This window comes from Panthera pardus, unplaced genomic scaffold, assembly GCF_024362965.1.
Source record: "Panthera pardus isolate Hobbes unplaced genomic scaffold, ASM2436296v1 HiC_scaffold_5, whole genome shotgun sequence".
Lineage (NCBI taxonomy): Eukaryota > Metazoa > Chordata > Mammalia > Carnivora > Felidae > Panthera > Panthera pardus.
The window spans coordinates 6,800,684-6,822,214 of NW_026526980.1; positions in this window are offsets into that span (position 1 = coordinate 6,800,684).

Genomic DNA, 21,531 nt, shown 5'->3' on the forward strand with positions numbered 1-21,531 from the left:
TCAGAGATGGATACTAATTATTCAGCGTTTAATCTTTTTCAGGCTCAGCTCTATCCACTTTAATGTATTAATGCACCCAACAGTGCAACAAGGACATGAGCACTATCTATATTTCTATTCTACAGATAAAAAAATGGTAACAGAGAGAGGTAGAACATTTTTCCCAAGGCTGCACAGTCAGTAGGTGGGCAACTGGGATGAAAACCAGCCCAGTCCCAGGCTCCATGCACTTACTCTTCATTCTGTAGAGTCTCTTGAACCATAAAGAACAGGGTCATGGCAATTCCATTAGGGAAGATCCTGATAGGGTTTAATCATCCCTTCTGTGAATGTCCCATTGGATTCTTGAGGATAACAGCATTTATCATATATAAGTTATTAATAACAGCTCGGTCTTTTCAAGGTGACCCTTGACTTGGAGGGGAAGGGATCCAAGGTCATAAACATGAACACAGCAAAAACTGCCAAAGCCCTGAAAACTCCAAGTATTTGCTTTAGGGTAAGACCATCCTGGGTTTATAGGACTTTTCTACCACTCAATTAACTACTGCAAAAATTTGTGCAAGTCACTAAAATTCTCTGAATCTTGGTTTGCTCCTCTGTAAAGCAGCAATAACATCATCCATTTTGAAGAGATTCTAGGTCGATAAAGAGATTAAACACGTAACAGGAGCATAATAGTTACTCAAAGGGTAATCTCTCCACGTGCCCATCATTGGGATGATTATATTACAAGGATCTGACAATACCTCCCATTTTCTATCAGTTACAGTACCTAGTCGTGCACTCTTATATGCTTAGTGAGGCCTCAGGAACTATTTGAAAATACCTGAAGTAATCATTTTATTTTATAGGTACAACATTAAGCTGAGAAAGAAGACAGCAGAACTCATGTACTTGGTGGGAACATCACTGCAGACAGGGAGCTGAAAATTAGGCATAGAATTCTTATTGACTGTTTCTCAAAAACGGGAGTCTGCTATTGCAACCAGGAGGTGAAACAGTAATCATTTCATGATTCTTGTTGACAAGTTTTGGCAAAACTGTGAAGGACCCAAGAGAGGTAAGCAGCGAAAATTCATTAAAAGGTCAGAAAAAGGGGTCCATGTGAAAAGGTTAAAAATAATTGGAATTAGCCCAGAAAGGAAAAGGCTATGTAGCAACTTAATTATTGTCTGTGTTCCTTCGCAAAATGAGGTGCCCTCCATGACTTCCATCTTGGATAATGAGAATACAAGAAGAGCTGACCTTAAAAAGAAAGCAAAGGCAATGTAGGCACAGTTCTTGAGACCTTTTTTATTGGACAAAGGAAACACTTGAAAGGTGACCTAAAATGAGGCTAGAATGGTCTACTCAGGAAAGCCTGTCTTTCAGGCATGATATGTCTGGAACATGGGGGCCGAGGGGGGAGGACTTGTTACACCCTAATAAGAGAATGGTTGAAACCGGAAGGCACGAAACCGGACCCAATAGCTTTTGGTGGCCCCACGAGCTCTCAAATTTTGAATTCCTTGAATTTCAGTCTGAGTCGCCACCTCCCCAAGCGTCTGCGCCACTGCCATTGTGTTCAGCCCAATTACAGGGACCTTCTTGGGAAATGAGGACTTGTGTCTGCAGCACAGCCAAGGAGGAAATAAAAGGTCAGCTCTCAAAAGCCCAGTTGGGAGCCAACTCTGCTTCTTTTGACCTTCCAAACTTTCCATTAGAAGGGCAGTGATCTCAGCGATTTACCAGCATGGGCAGCTGGGGCTGTGATTACATGAAATGCTGTTAAGGGGCTGAGTTAATACTTAGGCAGGCACAATGGAGGAGGATGTGTACTCTGGGAGGATCAGGTCTTCTTATAGACTTATTGGAGGAGGGGAAACCTGGTAAATCCTCAGTCTTACTCTTAACCCGCAAATGCCCCACCAAATCTATGAATGTACAGATGGCTTTTTAATAGTGTGTATGTGTGTGTGGGGGGGGGGGTCATTTTAGATTCTTGGGGCTTCCTTTCCTTAGAAAGAAGTCTCTCCCCTTTATATCTCCTCCACTTTCCATTTCCAATCTCTGGCACCCTTATCTCCTTAATGCCTTTAATTTCCCCTGCATGCCCCTCTCTTCTCTCTGGCTTTAGGGGAGACCTGTCAGTCATTTGATTGCATCTATCCAGTTTCCTGCTGGACTGGGGATCAGGGATAGAGTTTAAGTCCTTTTATTGTAGGAGAAGGAGAAAGGAAGCCTTTGACATTGTCTGGCCCTAAAGCATAGCAACTACAAGACGTCCAGATTTCAAAATGTCAAGACTGGCTATCTGCTCACATGACCCCTAGTGATTCCATTAACAGTCTCCCTTCTTCTGCTTTGCATTTCCTTTCCAAGTGCCTTTTCCATTAACCTAAAATCTGTGTACGTTTTGTCTAAAGAAGGGGTACAGGCATGTTCCAAGTCCTGGGATCAATCCAACTCCCAACAGAAATAATTAGATCAAGTGGTCGGGAGTGGGAAGGGAGTGGAGACAAACAAGGGATGGCAGATAAGGAATAAATCTTATTTCGCGGTGACGTAAGACAAGATAAAAGCAATTGAATAAGAAAATGTGTGAGGTGTGCCTGGAACCCCATTTCTGTCCGTAGACCAGGCATGAGCTAAATCATGGAGGAGGAAATGCAAGCACCAAGAACATCCTTCTAAACTGAAAATGCTTACACTTGCTAGGATAATAGGGATACAAAAATGTCCTGTACTTTCCAAAGTTCCTCAGATCATGACATCTTAACAGTAGGGATCTGTGGACCCCAACTTAAGAACTCTGATTTCAAAGATGTTCTGTGTGAAGCAGCTATGGGTGGGTGGGAAGCCATATAATTCCATGCCTTCAGGGAGGTGCTGGAGACTTACCCCGAGGTCATTTCAAAGTTCCCCTTCTGAAGAATACACTTAAAACTCCACTGCCTCCAGAGGCCAGGCAGGGAATGCAACTGAATGGAGATTCATAGACCAGGAGGGTGCTTGTCGGTTAACACGGACAACCACTAACTGGTCACCAAAAGCTCCCATGCAGGGGCACATTGCTGGGTCTTCCAATTTCTAAGACTGAAATTCTAACTTTTATGCTGGATCTCGTAGGTTTGTTGCTGATGTTTGCCTGCTTGTTTTGTTTTAGTTTTAGTAACTAAATCAGAAAAACAAGAACATTAAAACACTCTGTGGTGATATTGTACTATCGATGTATTAGGTGTTCCCATGGGGGTAAGCTGGGGGAAGGGTATGTGGACCTCTACTATTTTTGCAATTTCCAGGGAATCTATAACTATTTCAAAATCTGAAGTTAAGACTGAACAAAATAAATGGCTCAAAACAACACATTCTGTAAATAAAATCAAACTAGGTTGGACAGCAGCATTTACACTATTCGCCTCCAGTTTTGAGAGGCAGCTTTGCTACTTGAGAATCATAACTCACCCAAAGGCAAGAACAGACAGTACTAAGGGCTGCTCATAAGAAGACTTTTCATTACATTTTTTCTTTCGAGATAACAAGGCATTTCTTCTGGGGAAGCTCACCGGAGAGAAGTAGAAAATAATGTTACTGGAATTTCAGCTACTCCAAATGTATGAACTTCAACTGTGCGAAAGAGATGTTATCAAGGTTGATGGTTAAAATGTGACTCTGGGACAAGGAGAATGGAGGAGTCCTAACTAATGTTCCGCAGAAGATGTTTGCTCAGAGGGGGCGTGCTGGAGAAGGTGTTATACGGGCAAAATGAATTCATTTTGGAGTCAGTGCACCCGAGTTTGAATTCCAGTTTGGCTCCTTACTGGCTGAAAGACCTTGAACAAGACTCGTCAATCTCATTCTCCACTGTCTGTAAAATGGGGGTGATATAATTCTCCACCCCTAAGGATGAGATAAAAATCACATGTAATAATGCATCGTGAAAGGTCGTGATAATCTCTGAAGTAGCAAATCATCAGAAATGGCAGTGGTTGTTTTTGTTGCTATATGGTGGAACATAATCCCAATGATTAATTTTATGCCCTGGTAAATCAACTCTCCATGTTCCCAAGCCCCTATACTTTTATTTAGTTTACAGGGGCTCGTTGCTTCAAACAAGAGAAAATAAAACTTCCATCCATCGCCTTGTTCTGTGACTTATATAACCCACCTGGGAAAGCTTAGCATTAACAAAAGGCTGTGCATCATAAACCACCCACTAATGCCCCTTCATTAGTTTTCTCAGGTCCGTCTTTATTCATTTTTCTCCCCCTTGACATTATTTTCTGTCACTTATGAGGTAATCTGAATATCTGCTTTGTTCTTAAGGGCAGTTTTCTTTTCAGATGAAGTAGGAGTCCAGCCTGGAAGTCTAGTGACTTGTGTGAAGTCCTTCTCGGCCTGGAGAAGCAGTGATCATCCATATGATAGCTATCTCCTGAGGTTCTATGCTACACACAGCCATCTGACAAAGAAGCTTCCATCATCCTCATGAAGACCAGTTTGTTTCCTTTTCAATGCTGTTAAACAGGTTATAGAAAATGGAAGTTCTCATAGGTCTTCTGGAACCACTTTCTTCATCTCTCCAGCATGTTCTCTTGCCTGTGTTCCATGTTCTCCAGCCTTATCTCTGGTCACTTCTTCTCACTTGGCTCTAGAAACATCAGACTGCTTGTCTTGCTGGAGCTGTCCCAACACGCTTCACCTGGTTGTCACGTGAGATTCTCTCAAGATTCACGTGCAGCTGTGTCTCCTCCAGGAAGCCTTCTGGAGAGGACTGGAGTTGGACTCAGTGTCTCCCACATTGGGTTTCTGTTCTTTTTCACTCCTTCTCACTTTAATTATGGCAGTTGTGTCTGTCTCCCTTATCACAGAGGAGTTCTTGAAGGATCTCAGACTCTTCCTGACTCCTTCTTATTTCTCCAGAACCTACCATAATCCTGAGACTCTCTGGAGATGTTTGTTGAAGGACAGTTAAATTGAAATGAATTTAGATGCTAAGGTTTTGGAGATAACGGGCTGTATCCTTTTCTGTTCATTACTGAAAGCTAATTCCTAAAAGTGTCTCTGCAATATAGTCACCAGTCAATAAATATTTGTAGATGGAGCAAAGGAACAAATGAATGAACCTACATTAACATAAATATTAGTGGTAGTGGAAAGGGAGTGTTATTCTTACAAGTTTAAACCATTTGATTACTACCCATCTCCTATGACTGAACCTTCTGGTCTTAATTCACAGTGCCATGTGGTTATTCAAGGGATGATATAAAATAGGATAAAGTCATGGACTGTACTCAAAGCCAGAGGACTTGGACTAAAATCCTGACTCCCCCACCTCCCATTTGTGTGACTTTGGGCAAGTTGCTGCACCTCTCTAGGCCTCTGTTTCCTCCTTTGTAAAATGGAGGGTAATAATATTACCTCCCAGACCAGTATGACTTAGTAAGTATAAAAGACACAGTTAGATTAATGCCTAACACATAGTAAGTGCTCCTTATAAAGATTATTTATATAAATTAGAATTCAGATTTCCAATAACATTTAATAGCATTTTAAAAAACATTTAATGAGCACATACTATGTGCTTGGCACTGAGTTCAACCCTAGGGAGGCAAAAGTGGGGGGATAAATTGGTGTTTGCCCACAAGTCAGTCATAATTTATAAAAACTGAAAATCTATTTTGGTGCTATGAGTTCAGTGAGGCAAACAAAACAGGGTCAGAAGAGTGAAAGGATTTGTTTTGGATTGGTGGAGTCGGACAGGAGGGTTCCCAAGTCTAGAGGGGGTGGTTTGGGGTTCCCGATGTACTGCGGACTTGCACCCTCCACGTTCAGGGTCACGAGAAGATGTCAGGAACTCGAGGAGAAATGAACAAGATGTACGGAGAGCTTGGAGCCCAGTCCCTGGACTCATGACATGACTGTGGCAGGGGGCAGCTAGCTCAGCGACATGGGACTGGTGGGAGAGAAGGAGCACCTGCCAAGCCCACTATGGATGCTGCACCTGTTCGTAGATCCAGGCGACCAGTATCCAGCCTGGAGTATCCAGCATCCAGGCATTTGCCTTTTTAGTCCCAGTCCCATCTCCATGGAAATTGCAGTCATTTTCTTTTGGGGGGTGGGGGGCAGTGGGCATGTATTTTAAACAGCCAGTCACAGACTAAACACTAAAGAACCAAGAATGTCTGGGTTCAGGAAACTCAGAGTACGTAACCTCACCAACCATGTACTATTTATCACAAAACTCTTTTCTTCTTCCTTTTTTTTCTTAGGTAGCGAAAGACTGTCACAGAAATGACATTAACTCTTGTGGATAAATATTACAGTGCCTAATAATGCATCCTGCAAAACATACACATGCACATTCACAACAAAAACCACTGTGCAGCCAGGATTTTACGTATGATGGATGTGAAAACAGATGTACAAAAACTACTGAGTGATGGTGACCATCATGTGATGCAAAGGCACTGAGAGGGGAACCTGGCAGGGAGACCACAGTCAGTAGGCACAGGCCCAATGGGTGTCTAAACTTAGGCAAAGAATCAGTATTTCCAAAGTGGGTTTAGAAGGAGACCATCCGTTCGCATGAAGCTCTTGCTCCCGGGCAGAACCATCATTGGATTTACTGTCTTGGGCTTTTAGAAAGTCTACAGGAGGGGCGCCTGGGTGGCGCAGTCGGTTAAGCGTCCGACTTCAGCCAGGTCACGATCTCGCGGTCCGTGAGTTCGAGCCCCGCGTCAGGCTCTGGGCTGATGGCTCGGAGCCTGGAGCCTGTTTCCGATTCTGTGTCTCCCTCTCTCTCTGCCCCTCCCCCGTTCATGCTCTGTCTCTCTCTGTCCCAAAAATAAATAAAAAAAAAAAAAAAAAAAAAAAAAGAAAGTCTACAGGAATTGAGCTTTCCTGCTCATGGTAAAGAATTTTCATTGGAGGAGCTTTCCTAGAAACAAATTTGGAAGTGCCCTATACAGAGCATGCACACACACCCTGGCCTTTGATTCCAGCGCAAAAGGCCGGATTTCTTGGAGAGGGGAGGGTGATTTTAAATAGCAGAACATGCCTTCAAAGGCCATTATCCAGTCTGACCTAAATGTTAGGTTGGCCCTGATCATTATGCCTCTCAGCTGTGCCCTTCACTGTAATTATCAGCTCTCACGCCATCCCACCCTCACAAAGGCACCCTCTGAAGCTGTGCAAGTCACAGACTGGGTCTGTCAACTTCTTCCTTCTCCATGCCCATGATGAAATGAGAGGTGAACAGAATGTACTCTTCTGAAGGAGGTTATGTAATGGGAGGCCATCTGTGACCCTGCTCCAAGGCAGCCCACAAATGTCCCTTGTCTGTCCTCCCTATGCATTGCTCACTGATGGCTCCAGATGTTGAACCAAAGTGATTTCTGAGGTCACCTATTCAGAATATCTCAGTATTCTAGAATAGGAGAGGGAAAATAAGCTACCATTGTTCTTTGGAGTGGCACTGAACACAACTGTTCTTTGGAGAGCTTCTCTGAGTTTTTCCAGATAGTAGTTCAAGTTTCAAAAACAAAACAAAACAAAACAAAACAAAACAAAACAATGGTGTTTAATGCTGGTGAGCGGGATGCCTAATGGGTACCCTTTGGGTACCCAGATGTAGGAACGTAAATCAATCTGTTCTGGAACGCTCTCTGAAGATACAGATCTTTCTCAGCTTACAGTGGGGTTATATCCTGATAAACCCATAGTCAGTTGAAAATACCATAAGTTGAAAATGCATTTCATACCCCTAAACTATAGAACATCATAGCTTAGCCTCGCCCACCTTAAATATGCTCAGATCACTTAACGTTAGCCTAGAGTTGGGCCAAGTCATCCAATACAAAGCCTATTTTACAATAAAGTATTGAATAGCTCATGTAATTTATTGAGTACTGTACTGAAAGTGACAAATTGCAGTGGTTGTCAGCATATCAGTCACTTACTCTCGTGATTGTAGTTGACTGGGGGCTGTGGCTGCTGCCACTACCCAGGATCACGAGGGAAGACCAGACTGCCTATCTCTAGCCCCAGGAAAGATCCACATTCAAAATTCCAAGGACAGTTTCTACTGAATGCATATCACTTTCACACCATTGTAAAGTTGAAAAATCGCAAGGTGAACCATGGTAAGTCGGGGACTGTCTGTACATAACAGGAGTTTGAATATATGTATTCTTTTAACTCTGTACCTCCACACCCATTCTAAGAGAATGATCTGAGAGCCAGACAACTTTATGGAAAAAGGCATTCATTACCGCAAAACAGTGGGGGGAAAAACAAACTAAAATCACCAACATGTATGGAACTGGTCAATACTTTTTGCTAAAATCCTCAGTGGAATATTTAAAGCCATCTAAAATGATGCTTATTTACAAAGACTTTGTAATTAACCTGGAAACGTTTGTGACCTGATGATTGGTTTAAAAATCAGAATATAAAATGGAATATACGATATGGGCTCAAGTTAAAATAAAAGATGAATAAAGACAACAAGAAACAGATGAAAATGTTCAAGGTGGCTACTTCTGCACTATAGGATTACAGGTGAGTTAACTTATTGCATTTAGTACCTTTGTCATTGTATGAATGTTCTACAACAAGCATTTATTCCTTCTACCCATTAAAAATATGTTACTTTAAAATTTAATTTTTGGAGATAAAAGTCAGAAGAGTGATTTCTTGAGGATAAGGAGGAGGACTGGAAAGGGGCATGACAGAACTTTCTGGCAGGATGTAAACAGCTTATGTCTTAATCTGGGTTGTGGCTATATGGATGTAAACGGAGTTACAAACTGGGTTGTGCCATTAATACACATGTACTCCATTGTATGTAACTGTCACCTCAATTTTAAAAATATGGCATGCTGACCCTTGCACCCTTTTGATTGAGTAAAGCGTCCACTTGTTTTTCTCCCATGGCCCTTTAGGCCAGCCCCTTATTTTCACATGGCTCTTATCCCTAATGCCCAGTTGCCCTCACCCACGTGTCTTACCCCCACCCTTATGTTGTAGTACGTTCTCTGATTAACCACATTGTCTCTTTCCTACAAAGCTCTCCAAAGACAATTACTTCTGGTACATAATCTGTTTCTTATGTGTTTACAAAGAGACTTCCTGCTCCCTGGGAACAGCCCTCAGTGATTCATGGGAGCTGGTGGGCAATGACCAGGGCTCTGCCACCCCTCAGCTATGGCAAGTCTGAGTTTTGTGCTCTTCACTGGTTCCAGGAGTTTCCCAGAGGGATCACATCCCAGAGACCCAATGGTAATTCACTTGATAACACACCAGCGATCAACTGAAGATTTGTATCCCCACAACTTGATATGTTAAAAATTAATTTTTGCTGTAATGGTATTTGAGGGCTTTGGGAGGTGATTATGGTGATGAGGGTAGAAGCTTCATGAATGGAATTAGCATCCTTATAAAAAAAGACCTTGGCGGGCTCCCTTCCTCATTCCGCATTTATTCCATGAAAGACACAAGGAGACATCGACCATCTGCAGCCAGGAAGGGGGCTCTCACCAGAACCTGACCAGGATGGTACCCTGATTTCAGACTTCCAGCATCTGGAACTGTGAAAAATCAGCTCCTGTTGTTCATAAGCCCCCTAGTCGATGATAACTTGTTATCACAGCCCTTCAGTGGCTGCTTTCCCTTCCTGGTCTCCCTCCCACCTCCTGACTTCACTTCCTTTGCCTCCCAAATATGCCCCTTGGACTTGAATCCTTGCCTCAAGCGTCGGGGTTGGGAGGAAACCAAGCAAAGATAAGCAATACATCTATTGGGCACCTGCCTTTTTTGCAGCTTGCACCCTTGTGGGGGTGGCCAGCCATAAATAAGCAAACAGTAAATAAAAGATAATTATAGGTTGTGAAAATTACCAGGCAAGAACCAAGAGGATGTGATAGGGGACAAGTGGGGTGGAGGAGATATTTCAGACATAATGGTCAGGCATGTCCTCTAGTGAAAGCAACTTTAAAAAGAGACCTGGGAAACAAGATGGAACCAGGCACACAAAAGGCAGGAGAGAGAGAATTTAGGAAGGCAGAACACCAAGGGCAAAGGTCCCCCAGGTGGGAAACGTGTTGCGTATTTATGAACTCAAAGGAAGACCGAAGGGTGGCGGGAGCAGAGTGAATGAGGAATTTGGAGACACTGGCAGGTGTGACAGACCTTCCAGGGTTTGTCGGCACGTATGTCAAGAAGGAGGGAACCATGGGAATCCACTCACGTGGTTTAAGGAAGGTCTTTGCCGTGCACCTGAATTTGAGCCCTGTGTGGAGGTTACTGCCTCCACCCTTCAGATTCAAATCCATTCACCCGGCTTCAGGGCAGAAGGGAGAGGAAAAAGGACACCGGGAGGCTTGCTTCTGCAAAAAAGTATGTCGGGAGAAGCTGATGGGACCCTTTGTTTCATCAGGCTAGTTTTGCCTTTGATTCCTCAATACCTCTAATTCTGCTTGTCACCACCAAATAGGTGTGCTGCAGCTTGGTGACAGCCTTTCCCAGTGTCTATGGCAACCTGGGGCTGGGGCATTTCTCCTTCATCAAAAGAATGGGCTGGCTTCCTGAAGATAAGTAAAGCCCCATTGTTGTTCTAAACTGTTAGAGAAGTAGCATGCACCGGAGTCATAAAGACACGACAGAATGCTGCTAGAGATCTTGTATGAAATAACATGACTTAAATAAGCCATTTCTCTCTGGTTTAATTATACACGCTTCAGGATGAAAATGCGAAATGGGGCCTTGCTTCTTAGTCTAGCCATTAATTCTGGTGTTCTTTTTTTTCTTTCTTTCTTTGCATCTTCTTTCTTTCTACTTTCTCTCCTTCCTTCCTTCCTTCCTTCCTCCCTTCCTTCCTTCCTTCCTTCCTTCCTTCCTTCCGTCAGTCCATCTGTCCTTCCTTCCCTCCTTCCTTCTTTCCTTCCTTCCATCTTTCTCTTTTTCTTACTCTCTCTCTCTCACTCTCTCTTTCTTTCTTTGGTAGCCAGAGTCCGGATCTGTCCTTGTCTGAAGACTCTGCAAAAAGCTGGCTTCCAGGTTTGTGAATGAGAAGCACTTAGCTGTGTTCTTGAGAGGAATGACAGAGCTAAACAAAGCACAGTGGGTGGAGGAAGGAGCACTATTTGGCCACAAAAGTCTCCCAACTTGCAGATCAGGTGGGTGTGAGGTTCTTCCTTCCCCTGCATACCCCTTGCACGGGGTTATCTTTCCAAAGGAAAGGAGTTGGTAGAATCCAATAGTGATTCAACAGTAAAAACCTTGGGTCATTCCCAGAAGACTAGAAGAGAAAACCCAAGTGTTTAGCCCAATCTCCTGGACTGGTGCCTCCATGATGCACCTTGTACTTACTCTGCTGGGCTTTTCCCAGTTTCTCCAATCACCAAGCTGGATCTGGCCTCTGAGCTTTTGGGTGAGCTGTGCTCTCTTCCTGGATTGCCCTTCCTCCTATTAAAGAACACACACTCATCTTCAAAAACTTGGCCCCAGAATCTTTTTTTTTTAAACTTTTTAAATGTTTATTTATTTTGAGAGAAAGAGAGACAGAGACAGAGACAGAGTGCGAGTGGAAGAGGGGCAGAGAGAGAGGGAGACACAGAATCTGAAGCAGGTTTCTAGGCTCTGAGCTGTCAGCACACAGCCCAACATAGGGCTCAAATCCATGAGTCATGAGATCATAACCTGAGCCAAAGTAGGATGCTCAACTGACTGAGCCACTCAGATGCCCCAAGAATCTTTCTTTTTAAATGTTCATTTATTTATTTAATGAAAGAGAGAGAGAGAGTGCATGGAGGGGAGAAGCAGAGAGAGAGAATCTCAAGTAGGCTCCTGGCTTTCAGTGCAGAGCCCGATGCAGGGATCGATCTCACGAACCTTGAGATCATGACCTGAGCCAAAATCAAGAGTCAGATTCTTAACCCACTGAGCCGCCCAGGTGCCCCAACAATCTTTTTTTTTTTTATCATAAAGCTTTCTAAGGCCTGATGTAACACCGTTCTCACCCTTGCAAACTGTATACACCTCATATTGCAATCTTTGGGACTGGGGAGATTCATTGCATGAATGGCCCCAGTGAATGGCCTGCCTGTATCCACACCCTTTGCTTATAATTTTGTAGCTCCCTGGCTCAGATGGGTGGCTTGTTTTGTAAGATAAGACTGTAGCAAACCTCATGCAATCAGAGGCTTCAAAGCATGTGTGGGTCTCTTCTGGTCCTTTTATACAATTAGGTTTACTCAACGTCAGACCCCACCACCACTGCATGTTCAAGCCTGGGCTCTACTGTTGGAGAATGAATGACACGTTGAGCAGCTTTGCACCCCGATGCAATCCTAGACCCCCCCCGAGTCAACCCTCCCGCTGGCTGAAGATGCCTTAATAAGCCCACCAAAGCTGGAAAAACTACTCAGCCCACAGACTTGTAAAAAAAAAATAATAAATGGTTGTTTTAAGCCACTAAATTTTATGATCATTTGTTTTACGCCAATTGCCAAATGATATAGGGATCCACACAGGGGAAGATTTAGGTCTGGCTGGTCACTTGCCCAACCAGCTACGTGAAAAATACCATAGCTTTCTCCACTCCCATCGAGAGTAAAGGGAAGAGAAAAGAGGGGTCCATTCACTCTACACATTAGTTTTTTCCAGTAGAGAAGGCTGGTCCCATTTATGTTCTAACATTGTACCCCCATTAATCAGATGTAGAACACTTCCTCCTTCAAAGGCAACCGTATCTACTTGATCCTTTTGAGAGGACAGAATGGTCTCATTTATGGGCCAGTCGTCAGGAGACAGGGAAAGGGAATGGCTCCCCCTACAGGACATATTTGACCAGCCACACACAATTCTGAAGGGTTGAAGTTTCCAGAACTAATGTTACACCCTCTTTCACTAGTGCTTGCTTGCTTGTTTGTTTTTGGATTTGAAGGAGAAACGAGGTCGACCACCAAGGAGGGAATGAAAGGGAAAGATACAGGAAGAAGGAAAAGGGACTGAGAGGTGCAGACAACACATCAGACACTTTAGGAAGGCAATTTGCCCTCCCTGACACCCAGCCTCGCATTGGGTGTGGCCAGTCCTCTCCAACACGTTAAATACCATACTAAAAAACATGTGATGAGTGTTTGTTCCATGCCAGCACTGTGCCAACCATGCGACAGTAACTCCAAATGTGGGCTCATTCTCCACATGAGGAAAAAACATCAGCAAGTTATCCAAAGGACTGAGGTATGAGTGACAGAAATGGGATGCAAAGTAGGAAGACTTGGGGGTGACTGAGTGGCTCGGTCGGCTGAGCATCCGACTCTCGATCTTGGCTCAGGTCATGATCTCATGGTTCCTTAGATGAAGCCCCACATTGGGCTCCTCAATGAAAGTGTGGAGCCTGCATGGGATTCTCTTTCTCTGCCCCTCCCCCAGTGACGAATGCGCTGCGCCCGTTCTCTCTCTCAGCATAAACAAACTTAAAAAAAATAGGCAGACATGCTCTGATGGCTGTGTATATACTATCTTGAAGAAAGAAGCCACGTGGCACTAGACATTGGAGGTGGGTCAACAGGAATGGACAAAAGACAGGAGCAGTGCCTCCTCCATACCGCATCTCAGAACTTCTTCCAAATCATCACTACTAGACCTGTGTCCTTATGCCCCTGATTACGACATACTTCCAGACATATGGTTTATTGGTCTCACAGGCATTAGGCTAAGGAAAGGGCATCTCAGAGCCAGGCGCTTTTGAGTTTTGGCTGGGTTCACCCTTAGAACACTCCACTCCACTTGGTTGAATTCCACCGGTCTTGGCTCACCTCGCTACTGCTATCACGGAAACATAATCAGCCACCTCTTTTGTACCTCACAGTCCAACTCATGTTCTAACTCTACTATTTTAGTCCATTTAATTTCTACACCAGAGTATTTCCAAATATATATAACCACATAATTATACCTTTATAAGCCATTTATCCAAATTCACTCTATATACATAATTTAGTACACAGTCCATCTCTGAAACAAAAGATCCCCCTTTTGTTCAATATTTTGCATCATCCCCTGCCCCAGCCTTTGTCTGAAGTTCTTACATCCCAGCAAATAGAAGCCACCTCTGCATTGTCCCCAAGTCATTCTCTGACAATTTACACCCCCCCCCCCAAAAAGCCATGAAGTACCTCTAATTTCCTCAACAGAAAGAAAAGTCAAATTCCATTTTTCCCCCATCCCCAGTTGGACTGATTCCAGGAAAAGCTTTGATGTTTTGCATTTCACCAGGGATTTATGTGGAAATCGATAAGCGGAGTCAAAAGAAAGTGACACAAATTTGCACATGGTGGATGAGAAAAGTGAGCCCAAGTGCTCGTTGCCATTGTCAACAGTCTGTGTCTAGGAAGAATTTGCCTGACCCCAGCTGAATGGTAATATGCATGTGGAAATTGATAATTATGTTCACTCAACCCTTTGCAAAATGCCTTCATGTGTTAAGATGCAAAAACATGAAGCTAAGTGGCCAAGACTTTATTAACTCAGTGTGAAGTTTTTAAAGTTGAAGGCAGCAGGTTTGCATCTATAATTACTCCTCAGCTTTCCAGCGGATCTAAATGGACAAATGCACCATGGTACCAGCAGCTTCTACTCCCCCTGATACAATACATCGCACTCCTGCTGGAAGAAACGAATGGGAGTTGATGTGGAGCTAGACACTCTTTTGGTGGCTGGGAGTTTCTCTTTGATTTAGCTGGAGAAACCTAAGCCCTGGAGGTAGAAAGTTCCAAGATCCTTCTTGTGGCATGGGGGTGGAGGAAAATTCATTTAACAAATGAATAATGAGTGTCTACATTGTCCTAGGCACTCTTCCAGGGACTGGGAACAGTGGGGTGAGAGAAAGAGGCAAACATCTTCCCTCATACTACTGGGAAAGACAAAAACTAAATGAACAAATAAGTAAGCAAGACAATTTTAGATGCAGAAGAAAATAAAAACAAAATAAAGATCTGGCTAGTGACTCCTCTTTGCCCATTTGCTATGGATGTGAAAGACTTGTCACCATGCCCTGGCTACATGGTTGGACTTTTTCCTTCTGATCTTCCCGGAATAAGAAAAGGGAGCCCTATGCCCCTTTAGACTAAGCCCTAAACTTCCCTATTTCCCACTCCAGGGCTATATTCTCTGGTTAGCTAGATCACCTTTCCATCTTCCATCTGTTCCATGTCTCCCATGATTGCTCACATTTGAGTCAGCTCAAGAATCATGTCTTAACCACCATTTCCCCTATAGTGCCTAGTGTGGTGTTTGGCACAGAGACATGAATCAATGAATGAAAGAATGAATGTTTCATTGGGGGGCAATTCTGGGTTGCTAATATGCATAAGGCTACTGTGTAGTGAAGAATCAACTTACCTGTGCCCTTGGCTGCTGGGATGTAATCCCTAGACCCTTGGGGATGTTCACTCCTTGTAGGAGTATCTTTGTTTCCTAGGGACCCTGGCCACCAGTCTAACAATAGGATGTAAAATGGAGGTTTGGGGCTATACAGTATTAGTTCCACCTATGAAGGAACTAGAGACTAATGGTCAGTCCCACATTGTCAGATCTAACTCCAGAGGGGCTGCCACACAAGCCGTATGGGATGAAGCCCCAATAAAAATGTGAAATACCAACACTTGGGCGAGCTTCTGTGATTGGCACTACTCTGTGCCTATGATCACACATCGATGCTGGGGAAGTCACACTGTCCATAACTCCATAGAGAGAGGACAACTGAAGCTCCACATTTGAAACCTTTCCTAGACTCTGCTCATGAGATTCCTCCATTAGCTGATTTTATCCCCCCTCCATTGACTGATTTTAACCTGTATCCTTTCCCTACAATAAACTGTAACTGTGAGTACAACAACGTTCAGTGAGTTCCATGAATCTTTCTAGCAAATTATCAGAACTAAAAGTATTTTTGGGGACCCCTTGAACTTGCAATTTATTTCAGGAGTGAGGGCATCTTTGTGTGGACTTTGTTCCCTCTACCGTACAATTGTCTACCTCTCACAGCCACATGCCTGCCCCATGTCACCACATAAAAAGATCCTGCACTAACTTGTAACTCACAGTCTAAGTTATGAATATCTATTTCTGGCTGATTCTCTATACAGATATCAGCTCTGTATAGCCTTTCACCTCCCAGATTCTGTTTGTCCATGTCCTTTTTATTTAACTTAGAACCATTTTATATTCTAAAAATAATAATTCATCTTGAACTGAGTTTCTTTGTACTGGCTATTCAGCTACCAATAAACATAGTCCCCAAAACTTCATATTGCCATTCTTTATGCTTAGGACAGTCCCTAAAAAGGACCTGAAGGTCTGGGTAATTTACCTGAGAAATAAGAAGAAAATTCAATAAATTAATGGTTCCATATAAGAAATAACAAATGTGGGGCACCTGGGTAGTTCAGTCGGTTAAGCGACTGACTTCAGCTCAGGTCATGATCTCATGGTTTGTGAGCTCAAGCCCCGCATTGGCCTCTGCGCTGACAGCTCAGAGCCTGGAGCCCGTTTTGGATTCTGTGTCTCCCTCTCTCTCTGCCCCTCCCCTGCTCATGCTCTGTCTCTCTTTCCTTCAAAAATAAATAAACGTTAAAAAATTAAAAAAAAAAAAGAAATAAAAAATGTGACTAGGGCCACTCTTGGCAAGACCTTAGGGAGAATTCACTTATCTTCCTTCCTTCCTCCTTTCCTTCCTTCCTTCCTTCCTTCCTTCCTTCCTTCCTTCCTTCCTTCCTTCCTTTATGTCAAAGACAATGTCTGCCATGTCACTCGAAGCTCAAAAATATTTGCAATATATCCTCAATGTATAGATGAACTAACTTATACTGAGCACCTACCATATTTCATACACTGTGCTAGGCACTAAGATACAATGATGGATAATAAAGAAATGTTCCAATTTTGATGTACTTGTTCTACCAGTCAACCTGTTGAACTAAAGAAAAAAGAACCATCTAGAGGAAACACAGAAGGTCCTAAGCATAACTTCTTCAGGATGTTTATTCTGTTATGGCTCACCTTCTCTACCAATTATGATTTTTTGGGGGTCATGGGATATCATACAAATGATAGAGATTCTTTGACTGGAATGACCTTAGACATTCCTAGCATGAAACCTTGCCTGATGAGCCAAGTCCTGGTCTAGACTACCTTGGGGAGAAAGGATTTTACAAAGACTTTATAAAGAAAACTTCCTCTCCCCTCCCTTCAAGTCTACCCTCCTTCTCTCATGTCACCAAGTATATGATCAGGGGAGTAGGTTACCAAGGGAGTATTATCAATCGAAACAAGAATGTGTGTAACCTTCATATCTGCCTGGAGACATTCTAGCCTACTGGTTTTTCATTCTCTTTTTTTGCAGGGAGACTAATCTCCTTTGTTTTTCCAAATAAGTTATAACTAGATAATTTGCTGCCCCAAGCCATACATCAAAATTCAGTCACCGGAGTTTATATATCAGATAGAGAAAAATGTATATCGCAGAGGAGAGAGAAAGTGCATTCCTTTTCATTTTTTCTAGCCTGGTGTTTGCTAATAGTAGACTGTAATGACCCCACATATCATGTCTGGAGACCTTAATAGAGGTGTTTAACACAATTAATTTAGAAGCAAAAGGGCAAAGTAAAAGCATCGTGCAGGTATCGGGCCGTTAGAAGTTAATCTACCTTAAGATAATGGGTATGAAAAGAGAAACAAGTTTGTATGAATCCTTAGATATCCTTATAGTCAGTATCAAGCTCCACATGATTATTAATATACATTTACATATTCAATGGTCAGTAATTGAGCATCAAAACCCAATAACATTGGACTCACAGAAGATGTAAAAGGAGAAATATAGTTCTTGCCCTCCTGGAGATGCAACCTACCGGTACAGAAACAGAACACACATAAACAACCTCAAAATGAGTCTGTTCTATGAGTGCCTTGAGGATAGGGGTGGTATCATTAGGGTTACAGTAATAATAATACAAACACTTAGTATTTTATTGAGTTCTTTCTATGTGCTATAAACTTGATGCTCCCTTTTCTAATCTTTACAGCAAGCCCCTGACTTCTAACATGTTAGCCACATTTTATAGATGAGAAAGCTCAAGTTTCAAAGTCACATGAGCTGCCCAATTTCATCTGGTTGGCAAATGCCAGGGTCAGGACTCACACAGAAGAATGTCTAATACTTTTAAAGCCCATTATTTTTCCGGTAATTTATTTTTGGGGCACAAGGTGACAGGGGACAACCTGTCACATGGCACAGGTTCCAATAAACTTGCTGGATGCTTAAAAGAATATGGCAGAGTTATCAGGAGGATGTCTTAAAACAAGGGAACCTCTGGGTGCCTGGGTGGCTCTGTCGGTTGAGCATCTGACTTCGGCTCATGTCATGATCTCATGGCTCATGAGTTTGAGCCCCGCATCGGACTTTGTGCTGACAGCTCAGAGCCTAGAGCCTACTTCGGATTCTGTGTCTCTGTCTCTCTCTATGCCTCCCCTGTTCGTGCTCCCTCTCCCTGTCTCTCAAAAGTACATAAACATTAAAAAAAAAATAAAAGCAAACAAACAAAAACAAAGGAAACTCACGGGTTTAGCACCAAAGTGGCTCAAAGTGAAGGAGGTTCATATTATGGTCATAAACTGTCTTCTCTCTAATATGATCTGCCTTAGGTGGACTACAGTTGGCCTGAATTTCTACCGATGCAGAAGACCAGAGATAGACAAGGTAAACCTCATTCCACATTCAGAGGAACTGACTGGACTTGGCTTGCAGAACCTTCACAGGCTCCCAACCAGCTCCTCAGTATGGCACAAAGACATTCTTCTGGTCTTTTGCTACTCTTTCTAGGCCACTTCTAGCTTTTCATTTGTGTCTTGCTCTCTCAGGCAGTAATCCCTGTCTCACCATGTCATTTATCGAATACACAACAGAGAAACACAGCAGCTTCGATTCATCCGGAAGTGTTTGGCCAATGAAGGAGATGCCCTGGCTGAGGTCGCATTAATGTTCATGGAAATCTGAGCCTGGAATTATAACAGTTCTCTGAACCTGAGCACACTTGCCCCTCTTAGGCAGTGCTGAGTGTTTGCAAAGACTGGCTGGGACACCCTCCTGGTGGCTGAATCCAAGATAGTTAACCCTTAAGGTTTAGTGAATCTCTAAAGAGCTATAGATGTCCTTTGTTGATGAAGGCTCTACCTATTCAACCAAGAATTATTGAGTACCTACTATATTCCAGGACTATTAATTTCTTTATATCCAAGATATATTTATTGAACTTCTACTATTTCTTGCCACAGGATGGACAGCCGTGATATAGAGATTAGTAATAAATGGTCTAGTCTCTTAGGAAATGTCAACTTTATCATTTAAATCATCCATTTAACAAATATTTATAAAATATATATTCTGTGCTAGATACCAAGTGAAACACTTGATATTCATTATCTTATGTAGTTATCACAATAATGCCTTGTCAGATTGGATTTTCCTGTTCTGCATGCCCCACAGAATCTTGCCATCCCTATCAAAAGATGAAATCTAGAACCTGGGTGGCTTTTGTGACTGTTTAGGATAATAGAGTATGGTGAATGTAATGCCATGTAACTTTCAGGGCTGCATCATAATGAGAAATACAGATCTGCCTGGCTCTCTCTTTTGAGATTGTCACTCTTGAACATAGCCATCATGCTGTGATGAAACCCAGGACACATGAAGATGCCTACCTGGGGAGAGACCAAGGTCCCTAGACCTTGGTCTCAGCTCAACTCCGAGCCAGGAGCCAGCACTAACCTGGAAACCATGAGGGTGACCCATCTTAGAAGCAGATTTCAGTCCACACGGGAGGAGTCAAGGCTGATGCTGAGTAGAGCATAGTGGAGACCTTCCCTACTGAGCTCTGCCCACATTGGACATGCACAAGCCAAGAGTGCTTTTGTTTTAAGCCTCTGGTGATGGCTAATTTTATGTGTCGACTTGACTGCTCTAAGGGATTTCCAGATAGCTAGTAAAACATTATTTCTGGGTGTGTCCATGAAGGTGTTTCTGGAAGACATTAGCATTTGGATCAGCAGACTGAGTGAAGGAAATCACCCTCACCATTTGCAAATTGAGTCTCTGTGTAAGGCAGGGGGCTCTGTTGCCTAAAAGAAAGAGCTTCCTTAGCAGATTCTGGATTTAACCAGTTACTGTCCTCAGCATCACACGGTTCTGGCTAGGACAGACTGGACTGTTGGCTGCTTGGGAAATATCGAGCAATTAACCAGCTGGAAGAATTGATTCCTGTATCACATTCCTTCCCTAAGTCTACAAAATTGCTGTGTGGCAGACGGTTTTGAATCTTTGCCTTTGGGTCCCTGGAATCACAGAAGCTTGTTAATATTGACTTTCATCTAATTACTTCAGTATTTAGTTGGCGGTGCTGTTCTTTTTTCATTTTTATTTTCCTAGTTACCTTATGCCCCAAAGGAATGCTACTTGATAGAAAGGTCCAGACTCCAAGGACATACACTCCTTTCCCCTTACCCCCATTACACTTACGTTGTGAGAATTAACAGCAGGTTTCTCACTTAAACTTTCTGGGCCTCACTTACCTTGTCTTAAATAGGCATAATTCTACTAAACTCCATTACTCCCTTTGTAATCAGGAGGGATAGAGGGAGCTCTCCAGCTGAATGTACCGCCTGGCACTCAGTGAAGGTTTAATAAAGAGTAGTTGTAAATAATCATCACCCCGTTTGCAGGGAGATGCTACCAAGCCCTCCCAAATCTATTAGAGGACAACACAGTTTCAGAACTGTGCTTGGTAGATTCCATCATTCCCACACAGGTCTACTTTTTCATGGATGGCTGCTAATCTTGGTCCAAGATTAGTCCCAAACTCACAACCCCACAACTCCAGTGCAGGCTGTATTTTCCCCACTTGGGTCTCTCCATCTCGACCTTGATGCTTTGGATTCAAAGTTCAACTTTGTAACTGGAGTCTGCACCACACTTCCTTGTCTCAAGCTCAAGCCTCCTTCTTGGGACTTCATTTGTATTAGGTTATGGCCCAGGCTGCAATCACATCCTTCATCCCCCAAACCACTGATCCATTCCCCTTGAGTAGAACAACTGGAAAATTTTCTCTGTAACTGATGATAATAATAAAGTAATAATGGTGGCTAACACCAAGTGCTTATCATATCCTGGGCACTCTGCTAAGGGATTCACATGTATAATAGCCTTTATTCCTCACAAAATTCCTGAGGTAGATTTTATTCCTATCCCCATTGTACAGTTGAGAAAAATAAAGACCTGGGAGATTCGTTAAGCCCCACATCTAGATAAAGATTTTCATAAACCTCTAAACAGGTGGGCAGTTTCCCTTTAATGTTGATACTTAGGGATCTAGGGTGGTCAAAGCTTTTTGTTATAAAGAATAATGATGGCCCCATTCTAAAACATAGCCTTCCATCAAAGAAAATGCTCTTTCCTATTAGCCATTAGCTTTATAGCAGGATTTCCAT